The sequence below is a fragment of the Pipistrellus hanaki genome (genome assembly GCF_964339955.1).
Source record: "Pipistrellus hanaki genome assembly, chromosome: 14".
Classification (NCBI taxonomy): domain Eukaryota; kingdom Metazoa; phylum Chordata; class Mammalia; order Chiroptera; family Vespertilionidae; genus Pipistrellus; species Pipistrellus hanaki.
The window spans coordinates 5647333-5670676 of record NC_140516.1 but is presented as its reverse complement, the minus strand read 5'-3'; the positions used below and the strand labels follow the sequence as shown (position 1 = coordinate 5670676).

Below are 23344 nucleotides of genomic sequence, written 5' to 3'. Positions count from 1 at the left end.
TCTGAGAGAAAATGTGTGATCCTGCTACATCTCAAATCATTCATTTAGATGATTTCTTCTTAACATCTTCACACAGACTTCTGAGCACCCATCTCCACAGACTAGTGCCCCTACAATTTATGGCTTCCAGTTTCTAATGGGCAATCAAAACTTGTCTGCCTTGTGTGTTTTTTTCTCCCCTCCAGCAATATTAGAAGGTGTCACTCTCCTTCCAATAAATCATTGATCACCACCCTCCTGTCTTAGGCTAACACCTCCTCTTAGATTCTCATCCTTTCAAATCATGACTTACACAGGAACAAAGCTTCTTCCTGGACTCCTCTTAATGTGCCCCTTTCCAGATCCAGGCCTGTGTGTTTCACAGGGGCAGGATCTGCCTTGACTCCCTGTTTCTCCCCAGTTATCTGTGTACTGGTTGGAAGAGATGGCAAACACGAAAGGACCAAAGTGTCCAAATAGCCTGAGCTGAAAGTAGACACAGTCCACTTACTACAAAAGGTGGAGTTCTGGGACTCGCCCCAAGCCTGCTTCCTTTCAACCAGGTGGTTATTGAACGGCACTAAGGGGTACGGAGAATGGAGGATGTGTTTCCCTCAGAAAACTGCATGGTGGCTCCATTGCACCTTCAGTAAGATGATGGGCAGCCTGTACTCAGCTTCTGGCTCCTTTGTTTTTCCGAAGGAGGCATTTTCCTGGGATAAGCAAACTGGCCTTCAGGAAATTGTTGAAGAGGCACCTTTGCCTGGATCTGTTTCTAGTATCATAATTTGAATTTGAAAGAGTAAATTTACTAAAAGCAAGAGCTTGGCTTGCTGAGGTTAAGTTATAATAAGAGGACAGATGAGACTACCACGGATAGCTATTTGGGTTTATCTATAGAGCAGTTAATGAAAACATCAGACCTGAGTCCTAGGGGATGGGGCAAAGGAGGTGAGAGCCAGGGCACAAAGCTTCGAGCGGGACTCACAGCATAGAAATAGAAAGTCCCATTATCTGTGCCGATGGAAATGTCCTCTAGTCACACTAATACAATAGCCAGTACCTACACAAGGCTATTGAGTTTGTGAAATGTGAACAGGGCAGTACTAAAGGACTTTTTTATATGAAATTTTTTAATAGATGAGAGAAAATTAAACAAAAATTTGGTGTATGTATACTTGATATATAACCCATAATCTTATTCATAGGCAAACAACCACAAAAAAGCACCCTGAACAAGACTTGCGGGCCAATCAAGTGTTATTAGTATATTTCACTGTGAATATACTTGCATGGCCGTTGGGCTGTAGCTGAAGGACAGCCTAGAGGAGAGGCGGGAACAGGCAGTGTGACTGTGGCTTTAGAAAAGATGGTACACAGAGAACACTCAGGGGACAAAACAGCGTGGCAGTGCTGATGGAGAACAGCCTGGAATGTTAAAGTCAGACATGCTCTCCTTTCTTCATGTCCAATTGTTACTAGAGAATCAAACTTTTCTGTTGCTCCTGGGAGTGGGGTTTTTATGATATTTTTAGAAAATGATTTTTTAAGACTTGCATGGGAGGGTGAATGGTTTTTATGGGTGTGGAATTATATTTCTTGGGTTGTAAAGTCTCATGGCCCTTAACACAGTCCTGAGAAAGGTGCAGCTGGGTTCCAGTAGAATCAAAAGCAGGTCCAGTGTCCAGAGCTTCTGCTCCATGCTGCAGCCAGGTCCATACAGTTAGTCCAGATTCAGTCCGTTCATCCATCAAATGGAGTCTACATGGTTGTGGGCCACTTGGACAAATGGAGGAGAATGCACCCTCTGCATCAGGAGCCCCAAAATAGCTAGAGGGCCAAGAGCCAAGGGCCAAGAGAACAAACATCCTTTGTTCAGAAGTTTAAGTATTCAGGTTCCCCACCCTTGCAGTGGCCATGCCTATTCTGGCCAGTTACCTGTTCCCAGATGTGATTGACAGACAGGTAAGCACTTTCCCATGTGAGTCAGACCTTATGGGAAATGAGTCTAAACTGCCTTTGTTCAGTCCCTTCCCCCAATGATGAGAGGGGAACAGACTTGGTTAATGTTAAATTACAGCTTTCTAGCAAAGCTGTATAAATGGCATGCTTATATTATCCAGTCTTCCTTGGATTCCTTTCCTGTTAAATAATAATCAGATTATTGCAGTGGTATCACAATGTCTTTCCTAATCATTGAGGTGTCTGGGGGTTGGAGAACACAACAAATGTATAGAGTGACAAATTCCAAATATTGAAAGTCAACCAGGAAAGCTTTTCTACTCTTCTCCAATCCAATGGGCCACAGAGAGAGAAGATATATGGTAATCAGTGTCCAGGACCACAGAACTGGGGGCTCCAGAGCATGGGAGGAAGGTAGGCAAGAGACCTGGAGAGGTCTTCTGTGCGGCTAGCCTGCCATATAAAAAGCCTGCCATTCCTTTATTTCATTATCAGTTAATATTTATATACTTTTTATGCAAGGGATACAGGAATAAACAGAAGAGACATTATACCTGCCATCGATGAGCTAAAACTCCACCAGGGAAGACAAATGTTAAGTACATAATCATACTAAGAGTTAATCAATCCCAATTGTATTGGCCGCTATGAAGGAATATGACTGGCAAAGTGGACCTACTTGTGAAGGGGAGTTGGGTAGGGCTGTACCAAAGCCTCTGTTAAGAAATCACATTTTAGCCGCTACCTGAAATGTATTATTCTACTGAAATGTCCAGAAGGATAAAAGAGAAGAACATTCCAGGAGAGAAAATCATTTGGGGATCTGAAAGACCAGTGTGATGAGAGGTGTGGTAGATAATGAGTTAGCTATAGGCATGGGGTAGTCACAGAGGGCCTGGAGCACATTCCAGGATGTTGGCATTTTATCTTACGGGGTTCGAGGTAGGCTTTTTCCCTGAAAACACACATATGCTCCATTTGGGTGGCCCACATTCTCTTCTCCAGGCACTACTGCATGTGGAAGGGATGATGGAGAGGTTGGCTAGGATTTGGGCAAGTGCACTATGGGATAGCAAAGGTATCCATCTGTCCTGACCAATTCTGACACTAAAAAAACCTTTAATTTTGTGGAGCCTGTCTTCTTTGGGGTTGCTGTAGAGTCATCCAAGCTGTGGCTTACACCCAAGGTCATTAATTATTAAATGACAGTGAGGCCTTTACAGGGCATGCATTTGTGGTGAGAACTTTATTACAAGTAATCCCCACAGAATTGGCCTCCACATTCAAACTCATCTCTGACTGAACAGATGGTAAATGTTTGCATTTGCACATGTTTCACCTCAGTGTTATCAGATGCTTCATTTTTCTCAGGCATTGTGCTGGGTTCTTCATTATGGTATATGGAACTGAAAGCTTCCATAATCTAGGCTCCACATCCAATTTGTAATTTTGTGAGGAAACAAGAAACCTTAGAACCTGTTCAGATCTCCAGATCTGGTACGGTGAGTAAGAGTTCTATATATAGAGTTGTAGTCAATTGTCACTGTTTACCCAGTTAAATTTGCATTTCAGATGATTAACAATTTACTTTTTAGCTTAAGTATATTCCAGGTTATGGAAACATTGCATGAGACAGGCTTATACTAATAAAAGTATTTGTTTATCTAAAATGTGAATTTAACTGCTTATTCTGTATTTTATCTATCAATCCTATGTGTGAGTGACATCTCATTATCATAGAGGGAAGATGGAAAAAATTTGGGAAATGTTTGAAAGGCAAACTGGTATAGTTTGGAATAACTTGAATGACCACAGGGTTTTGTAGTCTTTTGGATCCGAAAGGAAACCCTAAGGAATTGCAACCTTGTGGAATGAACCAAATATGGGGTTCGTCCAACCTAGCTTTGAACTTCAGTTTCATTATTGAGTTACCTTGTGCAAACCTTGATTTCTCTGAAATTTAGGCTTCTCATTTACATAAGAACTAATAATACTTGTTCTTAAGAGTTTAAGTAAATGTTAAAGATAATCTATGCCAAGCATGTGGCACCTGGTTAATATATGCATTTAAAAATACACAGTAAAACGGGTCTACATCCTCCCAAAAGGAGACAAACATAATTGAGGAGAACAGGTCCATTAGAAAACCAAAGTACAGGTGACGCCTGCAGGCAGCTGTAGAGAGACCTAGATGGTGTTAGTAAAGAGGTTGTGCGTCTGTGGAAATAAGATAAGGTTTAGAAAAGGCATTTCAGCAGGTGAACATCATGAAGTAGCTATGTGTCTACCCAATCGTACTAAGAGGGTCACGAAAGAGTGTAGAGAGGACACCTTCTGTGGGCTAGCCGGGGAGTGGACAGCATATGCATGGCATTTTATAGGATGTCCACTACCCTTTGCCACTGGTTCAAAAGAGAACCCTAATTCTCATTTTCTTAATTAGAAGCTGGACTCAGTGACTCACTTTTCACAAGTAGATTTGGGTGGAGGTGATGGTGTAGGACTTCTAAGACTAGGCCAGGTAAGGAACAGCATCGTCCTTTCTCAGGGATCCTTGCTCCAGGGGAAGCTGGATGCCATAGTGTAAGGGCACTCCAGTAACCCTATGGAGAAATCCACAGGGTGAGGAACCGAGGCCTCCTGCCAACTACTGTGTGAGGGAGCCATCTTGGAAGAAGATCGTCCAAATTCTAGCCAAGCCTTCAGATGACTTCATGAGTGAACCTAAATCAGAACCACCCAACTAAGCGGTCTCTAGATTCCTGACCATCAAAACTATGTGAGAGGATAAATTCTTGTTTTAAGTGCTAAATTTTGATGTAATTTGATATGTAGCAATGAATAATTAACACAAATAATAATAGTAGCTATCATATATTGACTGCTTATTGATTACTAATATATGTCAAAGATTCTACTAAGCATTTCACACAGGCTATCATTTCCCTCTAATTTGTAGACGAGGAAACTGAAGTACAAAAAGGTTACATAACTTGTCTAGTGGAAATACATAGTAAATAACCTAAATACAGCTAGGTTCTCCTTTCACATGTGCTCACTCTAATATATGTTTGTTTTACTGCCAAACTCTATGTTTTCCTTACTAGATTATAAATCCCACCAGGTTAGGATGTTTTCTACTCATAGCATTGGAACCTAGCAGAATGCTTAGAATTCAGTATGTCTGAAATTTTAATAAATTAAATAAGTGAATGATGAAGAAGTAAAATAAAAATTATTACACACCAGCTGTTTGCCCACGAAACTTGAATGTTTGAGTGTAACATCAAGCCACATACGAGAGCTTCACTGTTGGGGGATAAGTATGTACCCTCTCGTTAAATATCTGAAAAATTGAACTTATCTTATTGCCAATTTTAGATGGTGCAAAATGCCCTAATCTAACCCTGAAACCTAATGTTTCATGAATTTGCACTTAAATCCAAGGAAAATTGGAAATAACCTAAATAACCACATTGGAGTTTAATAAATTATGGCAGGTCAGTGCAGTGAAATTTTATCCAACCACCAAAATTATAAAACTATGTTGAAACAAGAAAAAATGTTTCAATGTGTATTATTTGAAAATAGCAGAAAAAAAGTAAATTTTAAGAAAATTCCCATTATGAATTATTTAGTTATTAAAATATGAAGACTATTTTTACTCATGGAGTGACATCAAAGATATATTTTTAAGTTCTAATGTTACATGTGACTAGTATTGTATAAAATTGTATGTTTCATTAAAAAATAAAAAAGGCGACATGTTGGCTCAGTTGGTTGAGTGTCATCCTGTGCAACAAAAGGTTACAAGTTCAATTCCTGGTGAGGGCACATGCCCAGGTTGCTGGTTGGGTTGCATGTGGAAGGCAACTAATCAATGTTTCTCTCTCTCTCTAAAATTTATATATGAGGATTATTTCCAAAAATTATACTACCCTAAATGGCAATAAACACTGGAAGAGCATTCATAGGAAACTTTGTTCTTGTGTGTAAAGCCTGTCATGTCAATGATCATGCCAATGGCACCACATGTCAATGAGCACGTCACCCAGCGCAGAGAAAAACCAGTTGGATATTAACTGATCTCAGACAGAAGACTCAGCATAGTATGCCCAGAATATAATAGTTCTCTCTACTGTCTGGTATTTAAGTTCTCCTCACTTAGGGGTGTGGAGATGGAAGCACATGTAAGATGAACATTCAGATCTCTGCAGTCTTAATTGAATGACAGAGCATGATGCAGACTATATAGCTATATCATGTATATTTTATGCCATAATGGTATGCTACTACTATGCCTATTTTACAGATGGTAAAATTGAGGTCCAGAGAATTTGAGGAACTTAATATGTTGGCTTAGAGTGTGGCTTCACATGTGAGATAAGTGGATTCACATTTTTTTTCTCAAATATTTAACAAATATGGGACTTGAGGAAGTTGCTTAGTCTAAGACTCAGGGTCACTTAAAAAGTGGGGCAAAAAATATCCTTAACTTGTAGAACTCTTATGAGAATCAAGTGAATGAGCTCACCTGAAGCTCCTAGCAGAACCTGAACATGCTGATAATTTAATCAATATTAGCTTTTGTACTGTTTATGTATCAAGCATGAAAGATTAGAGCTAGAATTCCAATTATCAGTTTGTTTTATGGCTGCAAACCTGACATTGTTTTGGTCATAGCTAACACTGCCATAAGGAAGGAGTGAGACCTTGAGCAGTTCGTTTCCTCTCACAGAGGGTATTCTGTAATGGGCTATGGTGCCTAGGGTTGGGTAGATTGCTTCAAGCTCTGGGATACTGTTACATGTTCACTCATTCACTCATGCATTCCTTCTTGGGTGCACACAATAAAAAATGTGTGGCCTCAATACCTTACAGGGTGCAGAGATGGTCCTACCCCAAAGGCAATTTAGAAAAGATGTGTGCATAATTCAGTGCATGGTCAGGCAGAAAACAAAAGGGTGCTATTAGCAGGAGAAAGACAGATGCATGTCTTTGGGACTTCAGAAGGAAATAATCTACTTTCAAAGTTTAGGATGAGGGGAAGTTAAGTGGAAAATAGAGCTTTCAGGATGGACCTTGAAAATCAAGTGGGCGGGAGGACTATTGGAGAATGAGCTTGGAGAGGGAGGAAGTCAGGGCAGCCACCCATGAGAACATCAAATACACAGAATATAGAAATGTGGATAACCATACAGAGAAGTGGTAGACAGTCCAGAGAGGCAACAGCTGGGCTAGGATAGATTTGTGAAAATGGATGAGGAGGAAGGAGAGAAGGAAGAGTCAGAGGAGATTTTGCACTTCTAATGGAGAAACCTGGAGACTGAAGATGAGTGTAATATTGTTCATGAGCCCGAGGAAGAACAGGCTTGGGGTGACCAAGCTCTACCAAGGAATGGCTAAGCATGGGGTGCCCATTTGTCATCAGGTGGCGATGGCCAGGAGCAAGCAGACACAAGGAGCTGAATCTCTGCAGGGAGGCCGGGCTAATTGCACATGAGGTGCTTATCTGCTCATTAATTCCTTGAATATTCATCGGGTGCCTCCTCCCTGATAGCTCTCAGGGACTGGGTTTGCAGGGATGAAATTGAGCAGCCCACACCTGGCTTCTGAATGATTTGGATTTAGCCATGAGAGTCAAGGCTTCAGAGTGGAAGAGGTGGGGCCATCAGGAGGAATCCAGTGCTCAGGTGCATGGCGCTTTGGTTCTGGAAGGGGGTCCTGGTGTCTGCCTACGTCAGACCAATCACCACTACTCAGGACACATAGGCTGCATCCACAGAGCACCATGGAGGTTTTGGCAACCCTGGGTAGATAAAGGTGAATAGAGGACTCAACCCAGGGCTAGTGGCCTTTATTATTTTATTCCCCCCCCCCCCCCCCCCTGAAGAAGCTGTCAGTATAGTATTAACCAAAGACAGGAGAGAAAGGAGGGCTTGGTGCAGGTGAGGCAGGGAGGAGATGATGAGGAAGGGGGGGGGGGTGTTCTGCCTGCCCTGTGTTCAAGGTCTCTGCTGTCCTCATCTTCCCTCCTTAAAATACAGGCATCCGAGGTCAAGCTAACTTATTATTTGATGTGGTGATTAGCTTAGTTAAGATTTGTGTAGGGGGATGAGAGAGGTGGTTTAGCAGGAATAACTATCCCATAGCAAGGTCAAAGGGCCAATGAGGGTATTGTGCTGAATTGGAGCTAAACCTAAAAATACTATGCTGCAGTAAAAATGAAGGAATTCTTACCATTTGCAACAGCATGGATGGAACTGGAGAGCATTATGCTAAGCAAAAAAGCCAGTCAGAGAAAGATAAATATTACATGACCTCACTCATTTGTGGAATATAATGAACAACATAAACTGATGAACAAAAACACATCCAGAGACAGAGAAACATGGATCAGACCTTCCAACTTCAGAGGGAAGTAAAGGGAGGGTGGAGGTAAGGGGGAGAGATCAACCAAAGGACTTGTATGCATGCATAAAAGCCTAACCAATGGACACAGACACCAGGAGAATGAAATCATGAGTGGGGGTGGGGAGGCAATGGGGGAATAGGACACATATGTAATACCTTAATCAATAAAAAAAATTAAAAATAAATTGAAAATAAAATGTAATTAAAAAAAAAAAGAAGACAGCTCATGGCCCAGCTGGTGTTGCTCAGTAGTTGAGTGTTGACCCATGAACCAAGAGATCACCAGATTGATTCCCGGTCAGGGCACTTGCCTGGGTTGTGTGCTCAATCCCTAATAGGGGCATGTAGGAGGCAGCCAATTGATATTTCTCTCTCATTGATGTTTTACCTTCCTAGCCCTCTCCCTTCCTTTCTGAAATAAATTAAAACATATTTTTAAATGTGCATGGTTCCACAGCTCGCTTTGTTTGAGCCCCACATCTCAGGGGACAGGGTCCTGCAGTGATTGATTGGTTTGCTACCTGAGGTGGCCAGGACAGAAAGAGGCAGAGGTGAGCCCAGGAGTAGTCCGTTGTGTCTCAGTTATAAAGTCAATATTGAAAATCAGGAGCTAGGAAGACCTAGAGTGAACCAGTTAATGATGAACCATATCCACAAGTGCAAGAGGAAGGAAAACACAGCAGTTCAAAGCTTTGGAGTCACACCAACCTGACTTGGAGCCAGGTGTGTCATGTCCTATGTGAGAGGACTTGGCAAGTTACATAGTTTTCCTACTGGAGTTGTGCTCGATTCACAGAGCAGGAACACACTGGGTGGCTTAATCAATCAGGGGTTTGTTTTCTCACCCAAATAGGTGTTCAGGCTGGCTCAGAGGCCCCCAGCGTTACCTGTGTCCCAGGTTTCTCTCTTTCCATGCCACCACTCTTAGGAGAGCTTTTGTTCTCTTGCCTACAGCCTCTTATTTACAGCCAGCTGCTCCCCTCCAGCCTGGTGGCTGCATTCCAGGCAAACAGAGGAAAGAAGCAGGAAGGTGGCACTAACCCTGGGAGTCAAAGCCTACGCTGAAACCCTCAGCTCAGGGCAGGTTCATTGCTGCCCCGAACAAAATATTCTGCTGGGGAATGAATGCTGAATTGGCACCTAGGAGTGACTTCCTTTCCTCTTCCTTATCTGCACAATGATCGGGTGATAATCCATCAGGAGCTGAGCATAGAACTCAGGATGAGTGAACACTGCAGTGATAGCTGAGAATGATGGAGCTGTCTCTGAGAGACTGGGCTCCTGGGCAGTCACCTGACCAAAACAGAAGGGGCGTTTTCTTTTGAGAAGAGCATTGTTGGGTGAATGCAGAGCTCATTTAGTTTGTACATGTACATTCAATAGTTCAACATTTTGTATATCAAGTATGCGTCTGGGAAAAAAGTATTGATTGAAAATGTTTCCTCACTTGAATTGCCCTTTTCATCCAAAAGTTTATGGGCATTTGTTTTTAAATAAATTTATATTTTTAGAATGAATTATTACTGGTTTCTTGCAGTGTCCTATAATTGGTCTTCTGCTCCACTTATGGGACTTTCCCACATTGCACAAAAATATTTTAAAGATAGTATAGAAAATTGCCATTTATTCCACACCCAGTGTCTCCTATATTTTTAACATTTTAAATTAATATGATACATTTGCCAAAATTAATGGACTAATATTGTTATACCAGTTTTACTGAATAATGGACTAATATTGTTATACCAGTTTTAACTAATATTGTTATACTAGTTTTACAGTTTCTAAGACTGGTTTCATGTGCATTTTCTCTATTTCAAGTATTTTCTGAAGTGTCCAGTACCCTTTCTGTACTATATACTGACATTGAGATATCTTTTCTGCTTTGTCTCTAACAATTCTGTCCTATTTACAGTTATTTCCTCTGAATTATTACTGGTTTCTTGCAGCGTCCTATAATTGGTCTTCTGCTCCACTTATGGGACTTTCCCACATTGTACAAAAATATTTTGAAGATAGTATAGAGTTGCCATATACTCCACTCCCAGTGTCTCCTATTTTTTTTAACATTTTAAATTAATATCATAGATTTGCCAAAATTAATGGACTAATATTGTAATACCAGTTTTATTGAAAATTCATACTTTATTTACAATCCCTTAGTTTTATCGAATGTCCTTTTCCTGATCCAGGAACCTGTTCAGGTACCACTTTACATTTAGTCATCATGTCTTCTTAGGCTCCTCTTGGTTATGACAGATTCTTGTACTTTCCCTGTTTTTTATGATCTTGACAGTATTAAGGAATTTTGGTGAAGTATATTTTATATTTTTAGGATGCCCCTCTACTGGGATTTATGTAATGCTTTTCTTATGAGTAGGCTGGCATTTGGGGTTCTTGGGAGAAATATCATAGATATAAAGAGCCCTTCTCATCACATCATATCAAAGGTAAATGATATCAACACAGCATCACTATTGATGTTGGCCTTGATCACCTGGGTGAGGAAGTGTTCCCAGACCCCTTCCCCACTTTGCATATAGAACTCTTTGAGAGGAAGGAAGTGGTTATGGGCACACACACTCAAGACATGGAGAGTTATACCCACTGCCTTGAGAATTATTTACATAAATCATTTGGAATATTTTGCATGGGAGATTTTTTTCTTTCCATTTATTTATTTACTCAATGATGTGTGGACTCATGGATATTTATTTTATACTTTGGGTTATAATCCCATATCATAATATTTATTTTGTTGCTCAAATGGTTGCAGCTTAGGCCATTGGGAGTTCCTTCCGTTGGCTGCTATTTCACTTTGACATACCCCTAGCGATATGTTTTATTGTTGTTTAAGCATTTCCTAACTCTTGGCACTACAATGTGCCCTTGCCCATCTTGCCCCAGTCCTAGAAACAGCCATTTTCCCACGGAGCCCTGTTTCTTTTTAGTGTAGGTGGAATTAGAAACCGAGATGTGGGTGCCAGGTGTGTTCCTTGGTTCTGGGCTGTCCTTGCTTCTAGACCCCTCAGTGATCAGAGGAAGGAAATATACAAATGGAAACCTACATGTGGGTTAGCACTTATATATACTAACCCATTTGTATAAATGCAAGTGTATACCTATCTGTGTATGTATATTGATATGTATTTATATTAATCTAACCATGAATTTATACTATTTTCCAAACCCCAATCCATTACTGTATGAAACATGTTAGCTTCATTCCCTTGCTTATCTGTTAACTCCTGCTTTCACAGTGAAAAATGTGGCTCTATATACCATCTATGTACTGCAAAGCTATTCTCCAAAAGTTAAGGAGAAATAAAACCTTTTTTGAGGAAATTCATCATTGGAAGACCTTTCCTGAAAACAAAATGTTTTAAAAGTTCTTCAGGTAAAATGGGAAGTGATATAGATGAGAAACAGATGTACATGTAAAAAGTGTTGGTGAAGTAATAATGGAGTTAAATAGAATATTTTTCTTATTCTTAATTGATACAAAAGTTAACTGTTTAAAGTAATAATAGTAACAATTACTGGGTAATTATGGCATATTCTTAAGTGAAATAGTTAATGGCAGTGGTAGCTTCATGTCAGGAACCAAAACCTCCTTAAGAATGGCCTTGAACACCTTGTTCTCCACAGATAGCTGCCCCTAGTGTAGTCTTTACAATATTTGATAATATCTTGGGGGAGGCAAAGCTCTCAGTCAGTATTCTATCCCATTCTGTTAGTCCAGTAAAGGTAGAGGTAGAACAGGACAGTCATTCTCATAGAGGGTGGAGAACCAGAGAGACAACAGAAAAATAAATCAGAGGTCCAAAGACAATTTTACGAGCTGGAGCCACAGGGATAGCAATGGGAATAGAAGGTCAGATTCAGTCTTGAGAATGTAAGAGAAACACCATTTGAACAGAATGGAGTGCTACTGGGATGCAGGCCTGTGACTTGGGCAACAAGGCACAGGGAATTTCCACTGCTCTAGTTGTTTCCTGTGTCCACTATGGCTTTCTTGGGGCCACTTGCTGAACTCACCTGACATATGGGTCACCTGCTAACCTCAGCTGGCCGGTTTGAGTGACTTAGGGTACAATCCTCCAAGCTATTGAGTATGGGAGCTGGCTAATGTGTGAGCCTATAGTTTAGCTCAGTTAAATGGGCAGGATTGGTTGGCCCTGAGACCGCTCTACTGGAAGAGTTGGGACAGGGGACGCTGCCCTGGGACCCTGCACAGTCCACATGGTGCTGCATGTTCTTATTGGTGAGAACAGGGAGGAAAGGCCACAGGGAACCCCACAGATCTGTTAGAGGAAACAATGCTTGCAACAAATTCCACACTCACTGTGGACTTTGATGTTCTGGGCTTTCATGTTGAACAAAACATGGAAGACTAGAGTAAACTGTCCCGAGAACCCAAAACAAATAATCTCTTCGGTGACTCCCATGTCACAAAGTTAAGTGTTTTCTCTTCTTAGAGGTTATTATTAGAACTCTTTACTCAGAAGGGACTGGGCTATTTTGGGAGATGGATTTTATAGGCCCGTTGGAGGAATAGAAACAGGCTTCCTGGACCTGGGTTTGGAGCTGGTGCCTAGTTTCCATGAGGAAGAGAAAAACTCTGCCTAATTTATGAGACTGGGAGGAATTTGATGTCCCATCAGAGACAAATTCAGGAGGGAATAGGCAAGATGGATTGACTCTCATGCAAGGGGATGTTTAGGAGTTCTGAAGTTGAGAGCAGATTCAAAAAGGGTGACTGGAAATGCACGATAGTTTTTGTTTGGTTCATTTTTATATCATGTTGGGTTGGATGATGCAAACCATCTCAGCCATCTTCTCTATGAAATCACTCCTATTAAAAAAGAAAAAGAAAGTTGCTCCTGTGTGGATGGGGAATGGGGAATGATAAAGGGAAGAGGGAGATTCTGACAACAGGATGCACCTATGTAATTAATCAGAAAAGTTTTTTTTTTTTTGCCAGAAATCACTAGGAATGACTAGGTGTGTATGTGTGTGTGTGTGTGTGTGTGTGTGTGTGTGTGTGTGTGTTGATCAAGACAAGATGAATGAAACCTAAAATATTTTTATTTGTGTGAACAAAATTATGAAAATTCATAGTACCACTATACCTCTCACTGTTTAGGGGAGGTTGTTAATTTTTTTCTGACTTCATAGAAAGCTGTAATTGGCTGATTTATCCATTCTGATAGCCTGTATTCATGATCTTATAAATAAAATGGTCTCACTCAAGTAAGGAATTGAGAGGTGAAAACAAAGAAAATCAGATTGCAGATTGGAATAGTCTCATTTGAAGAGCTTTCCATGGCAAATGAAGGTTTATGATGTCCCCTCTCTTTTCCTTTAGAGAAGTGGTTTTGAAGAGTGGATCTTCAACCAACAGTATCAGAATCAGCATTGCCTGCAACTTGTTGGAAATGCAAATTATTGGTCTTGGTCCCAGACCTACAGAATAAGAAACTCTGGGTATGAGACCAGAAATGTGTTATGACCAATCAATCTGATGTAATTGTTTGAAATCCTTTTTGTATGTGTCTGGATTCAATTTTCTAACATTTTGTTAATGATTTTAGCTTTTATGTTCATAAGAGATATTGGTCTGAGATTTCTTTTCTTTTTGTTGCTTTGAATTCTACTGATAGAATTCAAATAACAACCAGAATCTCATAATATTCACAATGCTCAGGATTAAATCCTAAGTTTTGATATATTAGGGACCAGGAAATTTATATATATATATATATATATATATATATATATATATATATATATATATATGTGTGTGTGTGTGTGTGTGTGTGTGTGTGTGTGTATGTGTGTGTGTGTGTGTGTGTGTGTGTGTGTGTGTTTGCATATATATAACAATGGTATGTCTATATTAATATCAAAGCAGGGTTTAGAGCGAAAAAATATGCCAGGAACAAATGGAGACATTACATAATGATAAAAGAGTCAATTCTCCAAGAAGACATAATAATCATAAGTGTGTAACACCTAAAATAAAATTCTAAAATATATGAAGCTGACAGGACTGTAAGGATTGATGAACAAACCAACGATTGTCAACACTATCGATAATAGAAAGAAAATCAGCAAGGATATAAAAGAACTGAATAACACCACCAGCCAAATGGATCAAATTGACATTTAAAATTGTTTGTGTAAACACATTTCAGGGAAAGTAGAAAATATTTTTTTAACTGAGCAAAATTGAAAACACAACATTAAATTTGTGGAATGTAGGTAAAAGAGTGCTGTCAGGAAAATTTATAAAATTAAGTACTTACATTAAAAAGAAAACCATTTTAAAATAAATAATCTATGCCTCTATTATAATTTTCTAGGAAAAGAAAAGCAAAATAACTCTAAAGCAAGTAGAAGAAGAAAATAATAAAGGTATGAGCAGAAATCAATAAAATTTAAAACAAAAATTGTAGATAAAAATAAATAAAATAAATAAGTGATTCTTTAAAAAGAAAAACCTTTAACCCAACAGTGTGGCTTAGTGGTTGAGCATCGACCTATGAATCAGAAGGTCATGGTTTAATTCCTGGTCAGGGCACATGCCCAGGTTGCAGGCTTGACCCCTGATAAGGAACATGTAGGAGGGAGTTGATCGATGATTTTCTCTCATCATTGATGTTTCCAACTCTCTCCCTTCCTCTCTAAAATCAACTGAAAGACATAAAAGATATACCTCTATAAGACTGACAAAGATAAAAGGAGAGAAGACACAGTTATTAAAATTAGCAATGAAAAAAAGGATATCACTATAGCTCTTGCAGACATTAAAAGAATAACATGGGAATATTATGAACAACTTTATGCTCATAAAAATTACAACTGAAAAAAAAATTAGCCAGTTTTTTGAAAACCATAAATTACCAAAATTCACTCAAAATTAAATAGATGACCTCTGTAAAACAAATTGGCTTTGTAATTAAAGTCCTTTTGAAAAAGCTATGTCCAGGTCCAGATAGTTACACTGAAAAAATCTTTTTTAAAAAATTTAAAAAAGTAATACCAATTTTACACAATCTCTTTTAGAAAATAGAAAAAAGGGGAACACATTTTATGGCAACCAGCTATATTTTGGAGGAGTGGAATAAGTAAGTATATACCGTATTTTCCGGCGAATAAGACGACTTTTGAAATGAAAACAAGTCAACTGAAAATCGGGGGCAGAAGACCAAAATTGCACAAAAATTACCTGCAGATCTTGATGGCAAAGTCTTTTCTTTGAAGTGGGGAGTAGTCTTATACAGCGAATATAGGCCTAAACCTGTTTTAACTGTAAAATTAGGGGTCGTCTTATACGCCGGAAAATACAGTACCCATATTTATTTTTAAGCCATTTTGTGTGTGGTGATGGTAGTGGTGGTGCATTTGCTTTTAATTATATGTATGCATTATTCTAATTATATTATTATTTTTTCTTTCATTTTTTTAAAATATATTTTATTGATTTTTTACAGAGAGGAAGGGAGAGAGATAGAGAGCTAGAAACGCCGATGAGAGAGAAACATCAACTGGCTGCCTCTTGCATACCCCCTACCGAGGATGTGCCCTCAACCAATGTACATGCTCTTGACCGGAATCGAACCTGGGACCTTTCAGTCCGCAGACAGATGCTCTACCACTGAGCCAAACCGGCTTTGGCATCTTTCATTTTTTTATTAAGGTATTATATGTGTACATATCTTACCAATTCCCCCCCTTCACTCCCATACATGCCCTCCCTCCCCAGAGTTTTGCGTCCATTGGTTATGCTTATATGCATGCATACAAGTCCTTCAGTTGATCTTTTATCTCCCCCATATCTAATTATAATTGTAACTAAGTATAAGCACCCTGGTTGCAGGCCTCGAGAGTCACCCATCACCAGGCTATCAGTTGTTATCCTATGGACTCTGCCACAGGAAGCCAGGTGACTCAGCTATCATTTTCTCCTCTAAAATGTTCTTTTCCTTCAACTGCAGAGCTTTCTCAGAGGACTTTCAATTTCAGGACATCTGACCTTCTTTATCTCAACTCTAATAAATCTAATTTCCCTTAAATGAGGTCTTTGGTCTATCAAAATGGGGTGAGTGCAGGCATTTTTTCACAATCAGCCTCAGGAGAACAATCAATGAGGTTCTCAGAAAAGAATGCACATTGAGGAAATACCCTTTGAGCTGACCATGTCCATGAACTCCAGTTCTGTTTGTGGTTTCATATTTACTGAGCACCCAGAGTGGGTCAGGGGACTTTTAGGGAGAGAGCATGGAGAGTGCTCTAAGGGGGGTCATGACACTATGGATTGTGAAACTGCATTCGTTGGGAGTATAACTGACCTTGGGCAAATATCCACTGGGTGGGTGAGAGGCCAGGCCATGCTATGCAGCCCACTCAGAATAATCATGAATGGCACAGGGGCAAGATGAAATCAAAGGTTCATGGACATAAAATAATCCCATGGTCCTTGCATAACCTTGGATGGAGCCCAGAAAAAAGGAATTAAAACCACATAGAGTTGACCTAGGGGCTTTAAAGGGGGAGAATTAGTTGGCAAAATCTTGGTCTCTGTCAAGAAAGAGATGTTTTGAAAACCATTCTGAGCTCTTTGTGTCTACATGGATCTCAGTCTTATTTTGTCCTGGCCTATTGCAGAGGCTTATCAGACATTTCGGGTGCTTAAATTGTTGACTTTTTCTGACCACCTGAAATGTGTAGTGACAATAGGAGGGGAGCTGGTTGGTTTCACAACTGGGACCTGATTTCTCCTACATCTGGTCTGAAGTCAGCCATTGGGCATGATCTGAGGCACCTCAGATTTCATTCTGTGAGAACCCAACATCTACTCCCCCGACAAACATCCTTATAGAGAAGTAATAAGATGAATGGATATAAGCCTTCTTATGGAGTCTGCTGTGAGCTACTACTGTCCCTGCTGCCCACTGGGTATGCAGAAGGGACAGCACGGAGAGCAGAGAAGGCAGGGCAAAGCTTCTTTCTAAAGGAACTTTCTTGCCTACACCCTGCAGTGGATACAAGAAAAATATTTGAGAAAAGAGTATATGGATTCTGACAGTGCCACAAACACCTACAGAGTCAACCACCTTCTTCTCTCTGAAGCTTAGACATGTGGGAATAAGCAACTATAATAGCAAAGGCATATGCAGCACTTACTTTGTGGCAGGTAGTGTTCTGAGGGTGCTGTGTACACCAATCTGTGACCTTTGTAACTCTCACAACATTCCTATGAGTTGTTAGACACACACACACACACACACACACACACACACACACACACATATATATATATATATATATATATATATATATATATATATATATGCCTAAGTGACCGACTAGTTGACAGTTCACTATGATGCGCACTGACCACCAGGGGGCAGATGTTCAATGCAGGAGCTTCCCCCTGGTGGTCAGTGCGCAACCACAGTGGGAGCACCACTCAGTTGACTGGTGAGTCTCTCCCTTCTCTCCAGCAGCACTACTGAGTGGCAGCGGTGGAAGGCACAGCGGGGTCAGGATGAGGGGGAGCAGCATGGTGCCCAGACCAAGCTCAGGCTCCTCCCTGGCCACCTGCCACTTTGTGGACTACTACATCTTTCAGGGGGTGTTGGACTGCCAGTTTTGGCCCAATCCCAGACAAGAGATACAATGAGAAATTTGACTACCCTGGGGGTCGGGCTGAAGCTGGCAGTCTGATATCCCCTGAGGGGTCCTGGATTGTGAGAGCACACAGACCAGCTAGAGGGACCCCACTGGTGTACGAATCTGTGCATTGGGTCTCTAGTCTCTAGATAAGGGAACTAAGGAACCCAGGGGCAAGTAACTTGCTGGTATGGTCACACAGCAGATAAGTGGCAGAGCCAGGATTCAAACTTAGGTGGGCTGGCCCTAGAATCAGTGTGTAGCCTGTGGTCTAAACTTCCTCTCTGCTTTCATGCAGCAGAGCCCATCGGGATAGGTTCTGGCCCCTATCAGCTAATGCCATGGTTCCTCTGTTGTGTAGAATTATCACATGTCTCAACTCAAGCAGTGTGGGGGTGTTTGGAGAACAATGTTCTCTTTCAATTACATGTCTCTGATGATGCTCAGGAATATATATAAAACTTTAATTTGAAATGGCATTTAGCGCCTTCATTTTCTCCTCAAGACTCTGACCTAATAGAAGTCTCAGAATACACAAAGCAAAACTGAAAGAATTAAGAGAGTAACCCAAATTCTCAATAATAGTAGGGCATTTTTTCCCCTACACTGAACTCTCAGTAATTGACAAAATAAGAAGACAAAACAATAGGATAAGCTGAAGAACTTGAAAACTTAATCAACACCCTTGATTTAATACACTTTCATAGATGTCACATCTAACCATTTCAGAATAGGTATTTTTAAAAGTGTACATGAAGCAGTCATCAAAAGAGGACATGTATTAACCATCAGAGTCAATAAATTTATAAAAATTGAGGTAATAAGTATCTGACCACAAAATAAATTAGGTAGAAAAGAGGAAAAATCTCCAAATAGTTGACAACTGAACAGCACACTTCTAAATAACTTCTGTGAAAAAGACAACTTACCAAAACTGATAAGAGATACAATAAGAAATTTGACTACCCTTATATCGATTAAAGGAAAAAAAGTAATTAACAGAAAATCCAACATTTCTTAAAAGTAATCTTCATGTCTAGATAGATTGAGTGATAAATTCTATCAAACATGTAGGATATAAAGATCAATCTTGCACAAACTCTTTTAGAAAATAAATAAGGAAATATTACTTTCCAACTTTTTGAGCCCAATATAACTCTGATACCAAAACCAAAGATACTACAAGTAAAGGAAATTACAATGTCTTTTAAGAACAGACACATTTTTAGCAAAATAGAGCAAAATGAATACAACAATATGTAAGATTATCATTATTCTCAAGTAGGGCTTATCCAGAAAGGGAAGTTGGTTTAATATTTAAAAGCAATCAGTATGATTCACCAAATTAACAGGATTTCAAAAATTACATACAATTATCCCAATAGATGCAAGCAAAAAATTTGACAAAATTTGAAACTCCTTTATGATTTAGAAAATGGACTCTCATGAAACTAGAAATACATGGGGATTTCCTTAATATGATACTTAATGGAGAGATATGCCTGCTGTCACCAGTTTTATTTAACATTGCATTATTATTCCATGCAATAAGTCAATTAAAAGAAATTCTCAACAAAAAGAATGAAAAGAGAAGAAAATATATAATAATCCATTTTACTCATAGTAGGTGGTATGTAAATATTCAGAACTAGATAATCAGATACAACCTTCATGGGGACAATTTGGCAATATCAATCTAAATTTAAAATGCACATGTTATTTGGCTTAGAAATTACACTTCTAAGAATTCTTCCTAAAGATATACTTGGCACATGTATACAATAATGTATGTAGAAGGGTACCAATACAGTCTTTTTATTTTCCTTTTCTTTTTAAACTAGCAAACATTTGGAAGCAACCTAAATATTCATCGACATGGGACTGACTAAAAAATATTGTGAGATACTATATGCCTATAAAAATAATAATAACAATAAGCACCTCAATATGTTCTGATATGAAACAATCTGTTTGGTAGCTTTATAGCAAAAAAAAAAAAAAAAAAAAAAAAAAAAAAAAAAGAAGAAGAAGAATCCAGTTGCAAAAGGGAATAGAATCTGGCTCATTACTCCCTGAGCTGTGAACATTTAGTTCAATTTCACCAAGGGGGGCGGAGCTTGAAGATGGCGACCGAACAGAGGACTTGTTCTGACCCTGGTCCTAGAACAGAAAAAAGCAGCGTCTGAGTCGCTCAGGGAATGTTGATTGGCAGCTAAGGGGCAGCTGAACTCTCAAGGAAGGTAAGGAAGGGCCCGGTCCGCTGGACAGGATTTCCTGACCAAGCGGTCAGCACTGCGGCAGCCGTGACTTCTCCCTGAGCTGTGGGCTCAGTGGGAAGGCTGTGCCATCTTAACAGGAAAGGAGGAGCTTCTCTGAGGCCTGGAAAACCCACAGCAGAGGAGTCCATCTAGCAGTTGGGACGCCCCAATCGGCGCAAACAGGTGGATTCAAGGGAGTTCTTCAATCACCCACGGAAAGGAGAAGGAACACCTCATAACCAGACATCCTGAAAAGAGAGACCATGGGGCGACAGAGAAATGGCCCGCACATGAAGGAAAAGCAGGCAATACTAGAAAAGGAAGTAAACGAGTCTGAGGCATGCAGCCTACCAGAGCAAGAATTCAGAGTAATGATCATAGGATGGCTAAAAAGAATGAAAGAGAAATTTGACAATAACCAAGAAGAAATGAGGAAGAACCATGAGGAAATGAAGAAGAGCCATGAGGAATTGAAGAAGAACCAAGAGGAATTGAAGAAGAACCAAGAAGAAATGAAAAATGACATCACGACCATGAAGAACTCAATAGAAAGCATCAAGAGTAGACTAGATGAAGCATAGGACCGCATCAGTGAGCTAGAAGACAAGATGGAAAAAAATACCTAATTAGAGCAGCTTCTAGAAAAAAAGATTAAAAAGCAGGAGGAGAGCCTATGGGAGCTTTGGGACAGTACAAAACAAAATAATATTTGAATAATAGGGGTTCCAGAAGGAAAGGAAACTGAGGTAGACATGGAAAAAGTATTTCAAGAAATAATGACAGAAAACTTTCCTGAGATAGAGAAGAAAAAACCCACACAAATCCGAGATGCTCGCAGAGTCCCAAGCAAAATGAATCCCAGAAGACAGACGCCAAGGCACATTATAATTAAATTGGCAAACATCAATTTCACCAAGGGGTCCCAAGGACTGCCTGCATCAGGGCCCTCTGAGGTCCTTGGTAGAAATACTTGTTCCCTACCCATGCCCCCTGCAGATATGTTGCGATGTATGGCAACTATTTGAGAACTGATAAATAAATGAACAAAAACACATCTGCCATGATTCCCATGTTGTTCCTCTTCCCACTGATTTGAAAAGATTCATTGTTCACTGTCAACCAAGAACTGTGCCCTCCTATGCTTCACAGTGGCCCACAAAACAGGGCAAAGGCAGTGTGTGCCACTGGCCGGAGGGCAAGACGTTCTTGCCTCAGTTCTATTTCTGCCTCTGAAAGTGGCATGGAAATGTGTGTCCCATGGCATGCCTTTCCCAGGCTTTGACTTGTGTAGCTGCTCAGTGGGTAAAGTGATACCCTACTGAGAAAGGATAGAACTTACTGGGGTATTTTCTTAGGACACTGGATTTAAAGTAACTGGCTAAGGATTTTCTAAGCTATTTTCATTATTCAGAAATGCCCTTTAAAGAAACAAATAGGCACTGAGTTATCTAACATTTCAATTCGATTTGGCTTTCTGTATCGCCTGAGGTTTTGTTGTGGGATATGAGTGTATTATCTTATTGCTTTGATAACTCACCACCTAGTCATCCAAATAAACCAATATCTGTACACATTTACTACTCATGAATTTTAGGTAAGATACTTGTTTGGTTCTATGGGAATGCCAGAGTAAATGGGAAAGACATAGGCGAGTCTCACAAAAAACTCCTAGCTGGGGAGAAGACCCTTTTGTAAACAAATGCAGTGTCTACCAGAAATGGCTGTGAGGAAGGCTCGGGCAGCTTGTGTGCTGACGTTAAAAGAAGATCCGTAACTCAGACGATGGCGGGGTTGATGAGCTCAGCCTTGCAGGTAGATAAGGCTTCCAAAGCTGAGCTGGAACAACAGTACAAAAGCACTAAGTCAGGGAGTCAAAAGTGTGTTCAGGATCTAGTGTGGAGAACCATTTAATAGGCACCGAGGGCGTGCGCAGGAGTGGGAAATGAGGCTGGAAAGATGGACGAGGCTTAGAAGGAGAGTTTGCTGCCTGATGAAAAGCAATGACATCTAAGGCATGTGAAGCTGGGGAAAGACTCTTACAGCAAATACTGCAAAGATTAAACTTGTATTTCTTCCCACGCAACTGGTACAGTTAGGCCCTAAAGGGAAGGGAAGATACACCTCTCATAATCCTGTTACTTAGTTGGCATTCACTAAGTATTTGCCAACTCAGTTGTTAGATAAATGGAAATAAAACATCAGAGAGAACTACTGCTTAGAGTCACATAACAGGGAGTCCATCGCCATGTGTCCCCTGGACAAAGTCAGGACAATGGCAGAGTAGGGTTTAAAGGAAGAACTTCAAGTAATACATGAAATACTCATATGGGTCCGTATCTGAGGCAAATCAGTGAGCACCCAGGGCCTTCTTGGCCTGCTCTGCTGACGTCTTTTAGAGTTTGACACAAACTGGCAGCACCCAGAGGAACCGGTTCTTGTTTGTCCTGGTGAGAATGAAGTAAATAAATGATTAGTTAATACAGTGTTATTTTTCTTAATCTCTTTCATTCACTAGTGCATTTGACTTTTGAAAAGCTCTTTCATAATATTATTGCATTACTTTCACAACCCACTCTTGTGAGGCAAGAAGAGAAGAATCATTTTCATTTGGTTTGATGGTGAAGAAACTGAGGCCTAGAAGGATTTCATGGCTTTTCTGAGACCCAGTTGCTAATGGAGAAGGTGAGATGCACCTCAGGTTTTATTGGTTCATTATTCAAAAGTTTAAAAGTTGTCTGTGCTGGGCACTTGCTGAACCTGAATAAGCCACACCTCCCACTTCAAAGTCTGCAGAGCCCAGAGGGAGGATTCCAGTTCATAAAACAGGAGAGCAAAGCTGAGGTGTGCCTCCTTTCTCATTATAAAGCAGAAAAATACTAGATATGTGTAACCAGAATAAAATATTTTTAGACATATAGCTGAGCTTAGTAGAAAGAAATAAAAATTCTCACATGTTAGAAATGAAAAGTGCAGGCTAGAGATATCGCTTGTGGTCAGATGCTTAGGCTGGCAGAAGAGTGAGATCTGGATATGGGTCCTAGAAGCTGAGAGGA

At 40.0% G+C, this 23344-nt stretch overlaps 1 long non-coding RNA gene across 1 annotated transcript in view; it reads right to left on the bottom strand.

The window, feature by feature from the left end:
• The window catches only part of LOC311632859, a 45412-nt gene that overhangs the window by 10208 nt on the left and 11860 nt on the right, over window positions 1-23344 (bottom strand). The window lies entirely within an intron of this gene.